Below are 17,210 nucleotides of genomic sequence, written 5' to 3' on the forward strand. Positions count from 1 at the left end.
ATTGGCTCATGATGCTTCTAAAGAAGCTGCTTACGGCTGAAGTAGTAGAAATGGTTGTCTTTGTTTACCAGCTTCTCAGACGTGCTATGGAAGAGGATCTACTCAATTATCACATTTCAGGTGAGTTTATGAGGACGTACTGGTGGGTTCAATAAACCTCTTGGAAGCCCTTTCGAAAGAATGTGTGAGCAGAACACTGTAATATTGCACAAAGAACTCTGCTCTGTTTAGGATTTTATTCCAAAGATACTATTTTGCTACTTTCATGTAGGAAGGCATTGCCCCTCGTTCAATCAGGCCCTCAAAACACTTGTGGTTGTAACTGATGAAGACCCAGTCCTTGTTCTTGTAGTCAGTCTCAGGGTAATTACTTGTTGCCATTGTTGGTTTAAGAATATCAGATTCTGGAAAGTCATCGAAGTCTGAGGTATCATCAGTGTTTTTTATTTCAGTAGAAGTTGCAGCAGGTCTCTCTGATATGTTCCCAGTCAAAGCCTTCAAAAAATGAATTACATTTTATTTCCTAAACTCCAGAGGCTCCAATCCTATGTTCCCATTCACAGCAGAAACTCAAAATTTGATTCTTGGCTTTCTCAGAGATAGGAACTTCTGGAGGGAAACTAGAAGTTTCTTTCCAGTTCATCACCTTCTTATATGTCTCTTGAGGGGTCTCAGAACAGAAAAGTCGGTAGCCAGGGAGCATCTCATACATGCTCACTCCAAGTGACCACCAATCACAGAGCTTGTTGTACCCGATCTGCATAAACATATCGGGAGCAACGTAGTCGGGAGTACCTACTGTGGAGGCTAGCTGATGTCTATTTCTTTTCCAGGTTTCTTCTTCCCTTTTGGAATTCATGTCCTGGAAAGTGGAATCACTGCAAAGGCTGTGGTTCAAATTCCTATGAAATTCTGTCCTATGTACTTTTTTCAGGCCTGTGCAAAGACCAAAGTCGGAAAGTTTTACATGGCCTTTGCTGTCCAGGAGAAGGTTGCCTGGTTTGAAGTCTCTGTGGATGAATTCAAGTTGGTGAATGGAGTCTATGGTTAGTACTGTCTCTGCTATATAAAACTGAGTCTCCTTCTCTGTCAAGGTGTCTTTTTTCATCAGTAGGGTCATCATGTCCCCTCCAGGCAGGAACTACATGATTAGGTAGAGGTTTGGCTCATCCTGAAAACTAGAACATTTTCACAACCCACAAACTGTCTGCCTCCACTAGAATGTCACGCTTTGCACCAATGTGGCCAACCTGTTCTTTTTCAAGCATATCTGCTTTACAGAATATTTTCATTGCACACACATGCCCTGTATCTTCTGAACACTCTGAACCTTGCCAAAGGCTCCTCTGTCTATTACTTTTAAGGACTCAAAATCTTCCAGTTCAAGTCTTAGTCTCTTCAAACAAAGAAACTATTTCCTTCTGAATGTGAGCTGATCTCCTGAACTGCTTCTCATCTTTTAGGCCTCCTTCTTTCACCACTTTTTCTAACTTCTTTTGTCTTATTTCTCATTCTTCATGTTGAGCGATGAGGTTACTATTAGAATTCTCCAGCCTTGGCTGGTGCAGCTCATTGGATTGAGTGCTGGCCTGTGAACCAAAGGGTCACTGGTTTGATTCCCAGTCAGGGCACATGCCTGGGTTACAGGTCATGTCCCCAGAAGGGGGTTTATGAGATGCAACCACACCTTGATGTTTCATTCTCTTTATCCCTCCCTTCCCCTCTCTCTAAAAATAAATAAATAAATAAATAAGAATTCTCCAGTATGACATTTGTCACTGTCACCTTTTCTTTTGTGTGATTACTCATGGATGAACAAGGTGTTGACCCTGTCATTGCCATGGCAGGGCCCCAACAACAGAGGCTGGGCTGCAGGCTGTGGACAGACACAGATACAGACAGGCAAGAGGTCTCGAGGTGCAGACAGAAACCCCAGTGGCAGCAACCAGTTGCCGAGAGGAGGGGAGAGGGTAGTTGAGGTGCTCTGAATTAGGGGACTAGGGGCATTTATTAGTGAGAAAAACAGGAAGCTCCCCAACTTCCTGAAAAGATGGCAGCACGGAGATGCCAAGGCAGCCAGTCCCCCTGCCATGGAGATGGGCTGGTGGGGAGACCGGGGGCCAGGTGTATATGTTAACTTTGTGAGCCATCTGTTTTTAAATTTTTATGTTGCCTGGGATGAAGTAATTTATGCCCAGAGGTCCAGACATTGAGCACAGTTATGCACTGGGATTATATGCAGTGTACCAATAATATTTGATATCAGGAATCCTTAATGGTACATTCTTTGCAGATTTTAATGTGTCTCTTTGCTTGAATATTAAAACCCAGTTCTTGATGACCCTTGAAAAGTGACTCAGACATGAGGCCTTTAGGAAAGGTCACCAGACATATCTCAGACTTGCCTTCATTCTCTCCCTCTTTGAGTCTTGGTGTCATTCATAGCAACTGGTTGTTGAGATTCGATTTGGAGCATTGTGGACTTTGAGATTATGCTCTGCCCTGTATATCTGTTATGGCAATCCTTAAAAGGGATTGAATTCCAGGTCTATGTGTTTGTTGGAATAGACAAACCTGTTAATGGGTCTTTGTGTTTTCCATAACCCATTGTTTGAAGTGTTTTGTTTTGTTTTTTTCCCTTTCGATCCAGTTTTTAAAAAGACTTCTGATATTACCTTTGCTATTTTATTTATTAATTTATTAATTGGGGATGTTGCTGCGTGGAATGTCTGAGATCTTCCTGCTAATGTTTTCCTCTAGGACTTTTATGGTGTTACGACTTATATTTAAGTCTTTTACCCATCTTGAATTTATTTTTGTGTATGGTGTAAGTTGGTGATTGAGTTTCATTTTTTTGCATGGAGCTGTGGAAAACAGTATGGAATTTCCCCAGAAAACTAAAAATGGAACTGCCCTTTGACCCAGCAATTCCGCTGCTGGGATTATACCCTTAGAACCCTGAAACACCAATCCAAAAGAACCTATGCACCCCAATGTTCATAGCCGCACAATTTACAATAGCCAAGTACTGGAAGCAACCTAAGTGCCCATCAGGAAATGAGTGGATCAAAAAATTATGGTACATAACAATTCTTGACCCATGATGCCAAGCCACCATCAAAAACATAGGGGATTACAGGAACTACTATAAAGAACACATGGACAAAATCAAGGGGGAGGGTGGAGGTGGGGTAGGAAGGTGGGTTCGGCTGGGGTGGGATGGAGGGATCAGGAGAAAAGGCATACAACTGTAATTGAATAACAATAAAAATTTTTTAAAAACAAAAAAATTATGGAACATTTACACAATGGAATTCTACACAGCAGAGAGAAAGAAGGAGCTTATACCCTTTGCAACAGCATGGATGGAACTGGAGAGCATTATGTTAAGTGAAATAAGCCAGACGGTGAGGGACAAATACCATATGATCTCACCTTTAACTGGAACATAATAAGTAGAAGAAAAAAGCAAACAAAATATAACCAGAGACATTGAAATTAAGAGCATTGTAACAATAGCCAAAGGGGAGTGGGGAGGGGATAGTGGGGAGAGGGGTCTATAGGAGCTACTATAAAGGACACAAGGACAAAATCAAGGGGGAGGGTAGAGATGGGGAGGGAGGTGGGACTGGCTGGGGTGGGGTGGAGGGATGGGGAAAAATGCAGACAATTGTAACTGAATAAAAATAAATAAATAAATTTAAAAAATAAATAAATTCGTTAAAAAATTTATTAGGGGATTAGGGGAGCTATATAAATGGCTGATGCCTAGATTGAGGATTTTCCTCTGAGGATGGATTTGTATTTTGCAGTTTCCATAGAAACCTAACAACAGACAGAAACTTACAATGACATTCTGCTTTCTATGACACCTGGGTTATGTCTGTATAGCCTGGTAGCAGAAATACTTAGCAGTGAATTTACTGGCAGGAAAAGAGGAATACCTTAATCAATACCAGACTTATTGTCTACCATTATTATGAGCTTCTGTATTTTTGAGGGGAAAGATGTAACTTGGGACAAAGGCCATCTGATTCTTCTTGTTGATCCCGCTGAGGGAAGACTGTTGTTCTAATCATGCCCATCATGCCCTATATACTACTTAACCTGTCATCTAGGATGACAGCTGTGATGGGAGGCTCTGATGATTTCTGAGTTCTATAAAGAGAAGTTCCTGAACATATTTGAATAACCCCAATCTCTTCCCCTTCCCCTTTTTTCACCCTATTCCCTTTTGTATCCTGGTGGTAGGTAGCTGCTTCCTGCTGTTACTTCCTCTGTACAATCTCAATGTTACCTTTTCTTTTTTCCACTCCCTTTCAGGATCCCAACTTAAATTGTCAGAGCTTTATTAGTACATTTTAGTGGTGTCATTTTTATCCAATTCTTCATGATACCTGTATCCTTGCATTGGTATCTGCACACTTAAATAAGCACTCCCCTCTCACAAACTTCACCAGTTCACTTTGTCATAAAAAGAGCATCACCAGTCAACTCAGCTTGTAGTACTGTATAGATCAACTGGAAGCATTCAAGGGCAGGTAGGACTTGCCATCAAGGTCTCTAGTTGGGTGAGGCCACTGCCTGAGATCTGGAGGTGAGGGGTGCTGCCTGGGCTCAATGGTTGGGTGTACCTATTGGCTGGGCTCCTTTTCAAGTAGGTCTCCACGGTGAGCTCCCTGGTTGAACAGGGCTGCTGGTTATCTTCTGCAGAAAAGTGTGGCCACTAGTAAGTCTGTGTAATCACCTCCAGTTAAGTGGGGCCTCCAGCTGTGCTCCCCAACCAACCAGGTGGTACCTCTAGCTAAACTCCACATTCAAGCAGGGATGTATGCCAGGCTTTACAGGTGTATGGGTCTTCACACAGTGCTCCGAAATCAAGCAGGTGATCACAGGCTATGCCTCCAAATTGGACAGTTCCACAGACTGTGTTTTGCAATAATTGGGTAAGCTGTTGACTGTGCTTTGCTATTGTTCAAGGTTATTACCTAGGCTCTTTGGTTCAGTGAGTCCTCCATCTTTACCCTGCAGTTGAGTGGAGCTGGAAACTGTGTTCTTCATTGGTGCTGGGTTTCTCTCCTGGATCTCTGCTGGGGTTGGATTGCAGGCTGTGTTTCTCCATTGGGCAGAGTCACAGGATGAGTTCCCTGCATGGGTGAGGCCATAGTCTATGTTCAGTAATCAGGCAGGACTGATCTGCTTCTGGGTGACATTGCAGGTTGAGCTCCGTGGCTTGGTGGTACATAGATTGGGCTCTGAGGTTGCTCAAGGTCCCTGTTCAGGCTCCCTGATTTTTCAAGGCCAGAAGCTATACTCAACAGTTGATCAAGGTTGTTGGCTTGACTCCCTGACCAGGTGGGTCACTGAATGTGCTCTGAACTTTCCAGGTGTCTTCAGACATACTTCCCACAAGGGCAAGACTTGGAGGCTATGCTCAGCAATGATGTAAGAGCAAAAATTTCCTCTGCTTCCAGGCAGGCCACAGAATACATTCTACAGCTGCTGAGCATCTTTGACCATGCTTCCCAGAGAGGTGGGATTGGGAGTTGTCCTCAGAAGTTGGGCAGAACGAAAAATGTGCTCCTCTACCCAGTTGATAAGAGATAGATAGGTGGATTTGCAGACACTTCAATAGAATGTACTCAATCTGAACAAAAGAGAGAAAATTGACTGAAAAAAATGAACAGTCTTAGTGACCTGTGGGGCAATAACAAATGCCCCAACATTCATATAATTGGAATCCCAGGAGAAGACAGTGAGGCTGAAAAGGTAATCAAAACAAATAGCTGAAAACTCTCCAAATTTTGTAAAAGACATCTACCTAGAGATTCAAGACACTAAAAGAATCCCAAATATGATAAACTCTAATAACTTCACACTAAGAGACATTCTAATTAAACTTTTGAAGACTAAGGAAAAAAAATACTGAAAAGCCTGAGAGAATACAATGACAGTAAATTTTTCATCTGAAACCATGGAGGCCAGAAAGAAGTGGCGCAATATTTTCCAAGCACTGAAAGAAAAAAACTAAAGTCTGCAAATTTTATATCAGGGGATTATATCTGTTATGGATAAAGGGAAAATAAAAACATTCCAGGAAAACTAAGACAATGTGTTTATAGGAAGCCTACCCTTAAAGAATGGCTAAAGAAAGTACACTAAGCAGAGATGAAATGATAACAGAATAAGGTTTGATACTTTAGAAAATAAAGAACAACTTAGTTGGTAAAAATACAGGTTAAGTATGATGTTTCTTTGATAATTGAGGTAAAAATTATAGTTCCATGTGATGTTGTGTTTCATATACAGAGAAGAAATATTAAGGCAATTATATTTTAAAAGTGACTAGGGTAAGGAGACCTAAATGGAAGTAAAGTTTTGTCACCTTACCCAAAATGGTGAATGTTGAGATAAGTAAACCATGATAAGTATGTATGCATATTGTAATACTTAGAGCAACCATCATGAAAACTATAGAAACCATTGTACTCTAAAACACCATACATTAATCAAGAAGAAATCTCCAAAAATATTTAAATAACCTACAAGAAAGTAAGGAAAGAGATGTGGAGAAAGAAGACACAAAGAAAACAAATGACAACATTGTGGACTTAAGCCTAAATATAACAATAATTACCTTCAGTGCAAGTGGTCTGAATACATCAATGAAAAGAGATCAATAGATGTATTTAAAAAGAGCAATATCAAAAAACAAAACCATGCACAGTAAAATAAATGATTAACAAGTAAAAAGACAACCTATGGAAAATATGGCGGCAAGATAGTTGGGAGCGGAGTCCACTTCCTCTCAACGCCAGTGAAATACATAGCTGATCTGAGGAGCAGAGAGAACAGCCAACAGTATTCCAGCATATATGAAGATCAGAGACCAAAGATAGAGGACATTGAAATATCTGACAGTAAGAAGAGTGCTTAAGGACAATAAGGTCCCTGGGACCAGCATGGGGACCAGGGCAGCTGAAGCCCCGGCCCAGGCATAGGGTCTGCTGCAGGATTCTTGGGAGAGAGCCAGGCTGAGCTGTGAGCAGCCAGGTGCTGGTTTGGACCAGGGGGGCTTGAACAGGAAGAATTTCTAAAAAAGGAAAAGAAAATAGAGGCATGCAGCAGCTAGTTAGAGAACTCCCCGCAGCAGCCAGGGCCTCTGGTGACCCTCCCCGAATAGCCCGTGGATAGTGAACTCGGAAAAGCAACCCCAGCGCTCACCTGAAGCCCGGCTGGTGAGCACCCAGATTAGCGGACTGGGGGCCCACAACTGAAACTCCGGGTGGGCGCTCACACTGATAAGCGCCTGGCTGCCCCCGCGCACAGACCCAAAGCAGGGGATCAGCAACCAACCCAAGTCCAAAGCAGAGATCAGCCACACAACCAGATCAACGGCCTGACTGCCTGCAGGAAACCACACCCAAAAGCACAGGTTCTGAAAAACTCCTACCTAGCCCCTGCACACAGAACTCTGCAGGGCCTACTGGCTCTCTAGGAGGAAGGCAGAACACCCAGCAGAGGGGAGCTGCAGGGCTAGGGAAGACTGCATGTCCCGGAAAGACTCGACACAGTAGGGGGCTGAACTACCCCATAGCAGCACCAAGAGCCCCTAGCATCTAAGACAGCAAAGAGCAAGAAGGTGGAATGTGAGTTGTCCCTAATTGGTGCAACTCAAGGACAGCAAAGTTAGTGAACTAAAGGCCTAGTGGGGAGCAGAAGGACCCAGAGGAACTAGACTGAAGGCTGAACAACAGCGAAGACTGTGGCTCAGGAAGGGAGAAAAGTGAAACCAATCTTCCCAACCACCCCCTCCAGTTCCACAGACTACAACCAGCAGAACTAACCTGACTGGTTTAAATCCAGCAGAAGACTTTTTTTTTTTTTTCTTTCCTCCATTCCCCGCGAACTCCTTCTTCCTTTCTGTCCTTCTTTCTTTTTTTATTCCTTCTTCCTTCCATCCTTTACCTTTTTTGTTCTTTCTTCCTGCCTTCTTTTATTTATTCTGTTGTTTTAATTTTTGTTAAAATTCCTTCTTATCTTGCCTCCGATCTTTATTCCTTCTTCCTTCCTTCCTTTCCTTTTCTATTCCCTTTTTCCCTCCTTCCCTTCTTTTTTTTCCCCCCCATTCCTCTTTTTCCCACAGGTGAGACAAGAAAACCTGGAGTGCTGAACAGACCAGAGTTAGACCTTGTTACACCCATAAACATCAGCTCAAGACCAGTGAGCACAGGAGATTAAGGAGACAGCACCACTGAATCCCATTGGCATTCTACCATAGAAGTTCATACCATAAACCCTGGGGTCAGAATAGATCAATTTAAGAAGCAGAGGCTAACAACAAGAGTCTCACAAACAATGGGAAGACAAAGAAACAATTCCCAAATGAAAGGAAAGGAGGAAGCCTCAGAAAGAATGCTAACTGAAAAAGAGGCAAGTCAACGATCAGACACTGAGTTCAAAGCAATGGTTATCAGGAAGCTCACTGAGCTCACAGAAAACTACCAGAAACTACAGAGAAACTACAATGAACTCACTGCAAACTATATCAACATGAAAAAGGAAATAGAAACTATCAACAAGGGCCAAGAGGAAATGAAGAATACAATTTCTGAATTGAAGAACACAGTAGAAGGAATGAAAAGTACACTTGATGAAGCAGAGGATCGAATCAGCGAGCTGGAGGACAAAGTAGAAAAAAACACCCAGAAAGAGCAAGAAAAGGAAAAGAGGCTCAGAAAGAATGAAGAGGGATTAAGGGATATGCAGGACAACATGGAACGTAACAATATCCGTATAATAGGAATACCAGAAGGAGAAGAAGAAGAGCAAGGGATAGAAAACCTGTTTGAAAAAGTAATGACGGAAAATTTACCTAATCTGAGGAGAGAAAAAGTCACCCAAATCCAGGAATCACAGAGAGTCCCAAGCAAGAGGAACGCAAAGAGACCCACTGCAAGACACATCATAATTAAAATGGCAAATTTCCAAGACAAAGAGAGGATCTTAAAGGCAGCAAGGGAGAAAAAGGAAGTAACATACAAGGGAGCCCCAATAAGGTTAGCAACTGACTTCTCAATGGAAACGCTCCAAGCCAGAAGAGAATGGCAAAACATATTCCAAGTAATGAGAACCAGAGGCCTGCAACCAAGGCTACTTTACCCACAAGGCTTTCAATCAAGATAGAAGGCCAAATAAAGAGTTTCACAGACAAAAGAAGTCTAAAAGAATACACTTCCACCAAACCAGCTCTGCAAGAGATGCTAAAGGGACTGCTTTAAGGAAAGGAAGGAAAAGAGAAAGAGAGAGGAACACACAGGTAGGAAAAAAAGGCAATGAATAACTACCTATCAATAATAGCCTTAAATGTAAATGGATTAAATACTCCAATCAAAAGACATAGAATAGCTGAATGGATAGGAAAACATGACCCACACATATGCTGCCTGCAAGAGACCCATATCAGGACAAAAGACCTACACAGACTGAAAGTGAAGGGCTAGAAACAAATTTTCCAAGCAAACAGACAGGAAAAAAAAGCAGGGGTAGCAATACTCATATCAGACAAAATAGACTTCCAAAGAAGGGCCATAAAGAGAGACCCAAAAGGTCACTTCATAATACTCAAAGGAAGAATCCAGCAAGAAGACATAAACATTGTAAATATATATGCACCCAACATAGGAGCACCCAAATACATAAAGAAAATCTTGGAGGATTTCAAGAAAGATATTGACAGCAACACAATTACAGTAGGGGACTTTAACACCCCACTATCAAAAACGGACAGGTCTTCCAAACAATATATCAACAAGGATATTGTGTCACTTAACAATACCCTAGAGGAAATGGACTTAATTGATATATATAGAGCTTTTCATCCCAAAGAAGCAAAATACACATTCTTTTCAAGTGTCCATGGAACTTTTTCAAAGATAGACCACATGATAGCACACAAAGCAAGCCTCAACAAATTCAAGAAAGTTGAAATCATATCAAGCATTTTCTCTGACCACAAGGGACTGAAACTAGAAACCAACCCCAAAGGAAAAAACCCAAAACACTCAAAATCATGGAGACTGAATACCATGCTATTAAACAATGAATGAGTCAAGAATGAGATTAGGGAAGAAATCAAAAAGTTTCTGGACACAAATGCAAATGAACTCACAACAACCCGAAACCTATGGGACACAGCAAAGGCAGTCCTGAGAGGGAAGTTCATAGCAATACAGGCCTACCTTAAAAAGATAGAAACAGTTCAAACAAAAAACCTAACCCTACGCCTACAAGAACTGGAGGAACAACAACGAATACAGCCCAGAACAAGCGGAAGGAGGAAATAACCAGGATCAGAGCAGAGTTAAATGATATACAGACTAAAAGCACAATTCTAAGGATCAATGAATCCAGGAGCTGGTACTTTGAAGAGATAAACGAAATCGACAAGCCTTTAAGTAGGCTCATAAAGAAGAAAAGAGACAGGATCCAAATAAACACAATTAAAAATGAAAGAGGAGAGATTACAACTGATACCACAGAAATACAAAGGACTGTAAGAAATTACTACGAAGAACTGTATGCCAAGATATTTGAAAACCTAGGTGAAATGGACACATTTCTAGAAAAAATATAAACTTCCAAAACTAAATGACGAAGAAGCAGAAAACCTGAACAGACCAATAACTGCACATGAAATTGAAGCAGTCATCAAAAAACTCCCAACACACAAAAGCCCTGGACCAGATGGTTTCACAGGAGAATTCTACAAAGCATTTAAGGAAGAGCTAACCCCTATCCTTCACAGACTATTCGAAAAAATCCCAACTGATGGAAGACTCCCAAACTCTTTTTATGAAGCCAGCATCATCCTAATCCCAAAACCAGATAAAGACACAAAGAAGAAAGAAAACTTCAGGCCAATATCTCTGATGAACATAGACGCTAAAATTTTCAACAAAATATTGGCAAACCGCATGTAGCAATACATTGAAAAGATCATCCACCATGACCAAGTGGGATTCATCCCAGGGATGCAAGGATGGTACAATATTCGTAAATCAATAAACATAATACATCACATCAATAACTGCAAGGACAAAAATCACATGATCATATCAATAGATGTGGAAATAGCATTTGATAAGACATAGCACCCATTTCTGATAAAAACACTCAGCAAAGTGGGAATAGAGGGAGCATTCCTCAACATAATAAAGGCCATATATGAGAGACCTACAGCCAACATCACACTCAATGGACAAAAACTTAGAGCTTTCCCACTAAGATCAGGAACAAGACAAGGATGCCCTCTCTCACCACTCCTATTCAACATAGTATTGGAAGTCCTAGCCACAGCAATCAGACAAGAAAAAGAAATAAAAGGCATCTAAATTGGAAAGGAGGAAATGAAACTGTCACTTTTTGCAGAAGACATGATAGTGTACATGGAAAATCCTATAGACTCCACCAAAAAACTACTCGACCTAATAAATGAATTTGGCCAAACAGCTGGATACAAAGTCAATACTCAGAAATCAAAGGCATTCCTGTACACTAAGAACAAAACTGCAGAAACAGAAATCATGAAAAAAATCCCATTTGATATAGCAACAAGAAAAATCAAGTACCTAGGAATAAACCTAAGCAAGGAGGGAAAAGACCTGTACTCAGAAAATTACACAACACTGAAGGAAGAAATTAAGGAAGACACAAACAAATGGAAGCATGTACCATGCTCATGGATTGGAAGAATTAACATCATCAAAATGGCCATACCACCCAAAGCAATTTATAGATTCAATGCAATCCCTATTGGAGTACCCATGACATATTTCACAGATATAGAACAAGCATTCCAGAAATTCATATGGAACCATAAACGACCCAGAATAGCTGCAGCAATTTTGAGAAAGAAGAACAAAGCAGGAGGGATCACAATACCTGATATCAAACTGTATTACAAGGCCACTGTCATCAAAACAGCCTGGTACTGGCATAAAAACAGGCACATAGACCAATGGAACAGAACAGAGAGCCCAGAAATAAACCCAAGTCTCTATGGTCATTTAATATTTGACAAAGGAGGCAGAAGCATAAAATGGAGTAAAAATAGCCTCTTCAACAAATGGTGTTGGGAGATCTGTACAGCTACGTGCAAAAAAATGAAACTCTATCACCAACTTACGCCATACACAAAAATAAACTCAAGATTGATAAAAGACTTAAATATAAGTTGTAACACCATAAAAATCCTTGAGGAAAACATTGGCAGGAAAATCTCAGTCATTCCTCGCAGCAACATCCTCACAGACACATCCCCTAAAGCAAGGGACATAAAGGAAAGAATAAACAAATGGGACCTCATCAAAATAAAAAGCTTCTGCATGGCTAAAGAAAACAGCACCAAATTACAAGGAGAACCAACAGTATGGGAAAACATATTTGCTAATTATACCTCCAACAAGGGCCTGATCTCCAATTATATACAAAGAACACACACAACTCCACTCCAGGAAGACAAATAACCCAATTAAAAAATGGGCATTGGAGTTGAACAGACACTTCTCCAAGGAAGACATACATAGGGCCCAGGGACATATGAAAAGATGCTCAGCATCACTAGGCATCAGAGAGATGCAAATTAAAACCACAATGAGGTACCATCTCACACTGGTTAGAGTGGCCATGTAAACAAATCCACAAACAAATGTTGGAGAGGATGCGGAGAAAAGGGAACCCTAGTGCACTTTGGTGGGAATGCAGACTGGTGAGGCCACTGTGGAAAACAATATGGAATTTCCTCAGAAAACTAAAAATGGAACTGCCCTTTGACCCAGCAATTCCGCTGCTGGGATTATACCCTAATAACACTGAAACCCCAATCCAAAAGAACCTATGCACCCCAATGTTCATAGCAGCATAATTTACAACAGCCAAGTACTGGAAGCAACCTCAGTGCCCATCAGCAAATGAGTGGATCCAAAAACTATGGTACATTTACACAATGGAATTCTACGCATCAGAGAGAAAGAAGGAGCTTATACCCTTTTCAACAGCATGGATGGAACTGGAGAGCATTGTGCTAAGGGAAATAAGCCAGGCGGTGAGGGGCAAATACCATATGATCTCACCTTTAACTGGAACATAATCAATAGAAGAAACAAGCAAACAAAATATAACCAGAGACATTGAAGTTAAGAACAATCTAACAATAGCCAGGGCGGGGGTGGGGGTGTGGGGGCGGGGACAGTGGGAAGAGGGGATTACAGGAACTACTATAAAGGACACATGGACAAAACCAAGGGGGAGGGTGGAGGTGGGGGAGGGAGGTGGGTTCAGCTGGGGTGGGGGGGAGGGATGGGGAGAAAAGGCATACAACTGTAATTGAATAACAATAAAATATTTTTTAAAAAAGCTTTTTGAGTACACCCAATTTTCATAATTTGCTGCATTTGTTTATTTAGATAAATGTAAATTTCAAATGTATGCATATGCTTACACCCAGAGCAAAAGATAAATGTGTGAACACATTGGCACTGAAACACCGCCAAGTCATTCAGCGATTATTTCAAAGTAGGATTGTAAATACTTTTAAATATATATGTATAAAAAAATAAGACATCATATGGAACAGAAAAATACTTTTAAACACCACATACAGTATTTTATTAAAAAAATTAGTATCCAAAATATATGAAAAACTCATAGAACTCAATAGAGAAAACAAATAATTGAATTGGAATAAAACAAATTTGTAATGGCAGAAAGCAGCTCAATGGTTGAGTGGGGATAAGGACTGAGTGAGAAAGGGACATTGCAGCGGGGTGTGGGGTAAATGGGGGCATTGATAAATATATTTATTGTATTTGTTATGGTGATAATTTCATATACTTGCCAGAACTTATTAATTATAAAATTTTAAATATGTGTACTTTATTGTATGCCAAATGTACCTCAATAAAGCTGTTTAAAGAAAAGCAGGTTATGAAACACTAAGTAAGATGGTCTACATAGTAGATATTACAAATATGTAATCAACAAAAAGAATAAATGACATATACAGTGATATGCAAACATGTCATGTTATGTTTTTTAAAAATGCAGAATGGCATGTATCCCATAGTCCTATCTTAAAGCAGAATACATGTGTCTGAACAATATGTAAAAAATCTGGAAAGTATATGCCAATAATTAACAGAGCATATTTGGGTAGGCAGGCAAGAGGTGGGAGTGGTAAGTGATACAGGACCATATCATGTCCTATATTATACAATTTTCTACTGCTCAATTTATTTTGAGTACACATATATTGTCAAATAAAATAATCATAGCTTCAAATAGTATTCACATAGAAATGTGTAAAATTTTTTGGAGGGTAAAATTACAAACATTAACAGTGAATATTTTTCGTGTGTTATGCTATCTTCCTTATATATCCTCTTGTATTTTTTTATTTTCTATAAGCATATATCATTATTTTTAAGAAAAATATTGGTAATAAAGGCACTATAAATCTTATTGTGCCTGGTGTTCTCAGCCTTGTCCATATTATAGAAAATGGAAACCCATAGAGTTTCCCAGATCCCCTTTCCAGGTTGGTATCTATTAAGTTATGTCAAAAGTAAGCACTGTTAACACATTTGAAGGTGAGAGAAAGAGAGAAGCCAGTGTTCCTTTTCTTTCATTCTCTTCCCTTCCCTTTCTTTTTCTTACTACACTTCTTGCAATAGCAACAGTTGGAAGATGAGCTTCTCAGCATGAGCAGGGGCTCCTCAGTGGATGTGTATTCTCCTTGGTTCTTCCTCAGACAGAAGATTCCCGGCAGTGATGGTAAATCACAGATGTTCTGGTAGCTTATGCAGCAGTGTTCTTCTGGCTGTGGCTCTAACAGTGGCACTGGAGTTCCAGAAGACTTGGTAAGAAAATACTTGTATACCATGATCCCTATAGCTTCAAGGCACTCATGGGTTTTGGCTCTGTTGACAAAAGTGGTAGGTAACTTTGAGTATGTGATCTTTTGTAACATCAATGTTGCTCCCTCTCATACACATGAGGATGGATACACATATTTATACCTTAAAATAAATTAACTGTAATGATAATGTGTTATTGTAGTTCAACACCAAGAATGAATGTTCCTATTAAGGACTCCTGGTGATGAATTGGGCTCTAATTTATAAACAGAGTCTAGGAGTCATGGCTAAACAGGGACCTCTCATGCTCTCTGCACTTCAGGGAAAAACTACACTGAGTTGCTTGCTTCCTGCACTGTGTTCCTGCTGTCTGAGCACACCCTTATAAAGGAACTCCTAGGCTCATAAATTAACCAATGAGATAAAGAGCTACTCCAGCTAATGAGGGTTGCTCAGCTATATCCTCATTTGCATCTTTACTGACAAATCACAGCTTCTCCTTTCTGACAAACCAAGACAATACCATTTGCACAAGTAAAACTGTGTGGATTTGAAGTCCTCATTTGCATAGAAATGGACCAATGTGAGATTGGGGGCTGGCAATTTTCTCTATACAGGGTGGGGCAAAAGTAGGTTTACAGTTTTTTGTATGGAAAATAATGCAATAATTAATAAACAACCATACAATAAGCTCTGTTTTGTGTACTTGCACTGTAAACCTTCATTTTCCCCCCTTGTATAAGCCAGCTTCACCTCTGTCTCCCTGTAACCATAAAAGATGGGGTATTATAATACCCTTATAGGGTTCTTTGTTTTCTTTCAAGTATATTCCACGAAGGAGGCCTCCTCTGTATTAACCCTTTTTTCTCTTCATTCTCATATCTTTACTGTATTCTAATTGACAAGATCTCTTCTTTGACATAAGCCACTCCTTTGCTGATTCTCTTTCTCTGTCCTGTCCTTAATCTGGTATCTTCAATTATTGCCAATCTGAAAGATATTTTTAAGCCTCCTTAGAGTTTTAGGAAGAAAATACAAGGGCACAAAAAGTGAAAGCAATTAATAATTTCAAGACAAAAGAGTCTGATTAAAAGTGCTGCTTTAGTAGACAACTAGTAATTAAACACAAACCAAGGCCCTAAAGATTTCTACGGTCCATAGAGAACCCATGCTAGATTTTCCATCTACATTCACATATCTTCTGGAGGACTGTCCAGAAAGTGTCCAGCCATGGACTATAAAAAACAGACACACACTGAAGAAGATACAAGACAGAAGAAATATTGTACATAAGACAATGACTCCTCAGTCCCCTTCAAAGTAGGCACCTTGGGACCTCACACAGTTGTTCAAATGGCCATCAGACATGCTGTTGTATTTTCCTGAATCTCATAGATAGTCTGAAATCTCTTCCATTTCTTTTTAAAAATTATTTTATTATTCTCCAAGTACAGTTGTCCGCATTTACCCCCCACCACTCCCCCCACCCTAGGCATCCCCACCTGCCTCCCCTGATTCCACCCCCCACCTTGGTTTTGTCCATGCGTCCTTTATAGTTGTTCCTGAAAACCCTTCCCCCTTTCACTCCATTATCCTCTCCCACCTCCCCTCTGGTTACTGTCAGTTTGTTCTTAATTTCAATGTCTCTGGTTATATTTTGCTTGCTTGTTTGTTTTGTTGAATAAGTTCCACTTAAAGGCAAGATCATATGGTATTTGTCTTTTACTGCCTGGCTGAAATCCCTTACCTTTCAAAGGTGATTTAAATTTTGTGAAAAGCCAGAAGTTTCAGGGTGTCAAATTTGAGCTATAAGGGGGTTGAGTCACCTGGTGATTTGATATCTCACCATGAAACTATGCACAAGATATGATGCATGAGTGGGTGTGTTGTTGTGATGAAGCTGCCAATCACCAGTTGCCCATAGCTGTGGCCTTCTGAATCATCCCAATAGTTTCTGCAGAGGAATGTTCAAGCTTAATGCAAAATTTGATGCACATTCCTTGCTCTACTCACTCAGTCATTGTGAATGTGATGACCACACAGTACACATGCTCAGTCAACAGTGTCTACTGCCTCCACTGACTAGTAAAGTCATCATTATTCATGCATCGCATCTAGGCCACTCTCCTTGGCTGCCAGGTCACATCGATGTCGCACAAACCATTCTCATTATATTAACAGTGGTTGGGCTTCTTCTGAACAGACCTCATATATCAATGGGCCATATGTATCTTCAGATACTCTCTGTTTTTCCTTTCTCCTACTCTTGCTATGATGTCATTAACCTCTTATTAT

General features: G+C 40.4%; 1 pseudogene; it reads right to left on the bottom strand.

Annotated features, from left to right (window-relative positions):
- Positions 1-249: 249 nt before the first annotated feature.
- Positions 250-1,842, bottom strand: LOC112296812 (serine/threonine-protein kinase 38-like; annotated as a pseudogene).
- Between the last annotated feature and the right edge of the window lie 15,368 nt (positions 1,843-17,210).

Source organism: Desmodus rotundus, chromosome X, assembly GCF_022682495.2.
Source record: "Desmodus rotundus isolate HL8 chromosome X, HLdesRot8A.1, whole genome shotgun sequence".
Lineage (NCBI taxonomy): Eukaryota > Metazoa > Chordata > Mammalia > Chiroptera > Phyllostomidae > Desmodus > Desmodus rotundus.